We start from the raw sequence: 1,654 nt of genomic DNA on the forward strand, positions 1-1,654 counted from the left end.
CAACATAATATTTGGACCATATTCGAGCAAGAAGGCATCAATCTCTTCCTAAATTTCAATTGAAAGAAATTAGTTACATAAGAAATGAATCCAACTGAAATAAGAAATGAAAGAATTTTATTAATTTAGAAATTACTTAGTTGTTTCCAACTTTTATATTGATACCTCTTCCCTTTTTTTATCTTTCAAGGATAAATTATTTCAAGTCATTTCATGACGTATATTGCGCAATCATAGTTAAGCAAGAATTAAGTAAAATATGATTGATAGTATACAAAATCAAACATTAAAAATAGCACTATAGCAGAGAAATATTTTTGCCTTGTACATTGATAATTCAGCCTCATATACTCTGCTTCTTCTCCCTCTCCATCCTCCATTAAAGGTTCTACCCCAGTGTAAACCCTCATTTGGGAGATTATTAATCCCTGAAAAGGAATAGAAAAAAGTGAATAAAAATCACCAACTACAATGAACCGAACTCTGTTCATATTCTGAATAAAATGTAATAAACATTAAATCAGCAAGAGAAACATTTTGTGCATGCAAAAGAACCTAAGTGAATACATAAGGATGAAATGAATGTAAATCAGCAACAACAATGAACCGAACTATGTTCATATTCTGAATAAAACATGATAAACAATCAATCAGCAAGGAAAATATTTGTGCATGCAAAAAAACTCAACTGAACACTTAAGGATGAACTGAATGTAAATCACCAACTCTAACGACCAAATTCTACTCATGTTTGAATAATTTACAAGAAAATATGTATGATTTAAATAACTTACAACAAATTTGTTCAGTTTAATTTTCAAGTAAGGTATTTCATCTTTCTTCTTGTTCACAAGGTCAAGCACATAGAATGCCTTTTTTGGACATCGACAATCCTTAACCACTAGTGTCCTTCATTGCAAATAAGCACAAATAGTTGAATTTTGGGAAAATGATAAAATATTTCAGTCCAAACGATAGCAAACGAGAGAATTATGAAAGAAGTTTTAGAAATCACAACTTACAAATGGATGCGATGCGAGTTTTCTTTTGTCAAGAAAACGACGGTAGTGGGCATACTGATCGACATCCATCCGGTAGGCCTTATTGGTCTTTGGATCAATGTAATTCTCGCCATGGTTTCTGGTGCACGAAATTGTTATCCTTGGCATGGCTCCAAAAACTTGTTGCACAATACCATGATTCACATGTCTCTTCACAACTTCGCACAGCTGACCAGCAAGTGCACTAGGTCATCTAAGTAATACCTTACGTGAGTAAGGGTCGATCCCACGGAGATTGTCGGCTTGAAGCAAGCTATGGTCATCTTGTAAATCTCAGTCAGGCGGATACAAATGGTTATGGAGTTTTGATAATTAAAAGATAAATGAACATAAAATAAAGATAGAGATACTTATGTAATTCATTGGTGGGAATTTCAGATAAGCGTATGGAGATGCGTTATTCCTTCTGAATCTCTGCTTTCCTACTGTCTTCATTCAATCATTCATACTCCTTTCCATGGCAAGCTGTATGTTGGGGATCACCGTTGTCAATGGCTACCTCCCGTCCTCTCAGTGAAAATGGTCCTCTACGATTTCTGTATGGCTAATCAACTGTCAGATTTCTCATCTCGGATGAAAAATACCAGGCACAG

Source organism: Arachis stenosperma, chromosome 1, assembly GCF_014773155.1.
Source record: "Arachis stenosperma cultivar V10309 chromosome 1, arast.V10309.gnm1.PFL2, whole genome shotgun sequence".
NCBI classification, from domain to species: Eukaryota; Viridiplantae; Streptophyta; class Magnoliopsida; order Fabales; family Fabaceae; genus Arachis; species Arachis stenosperma.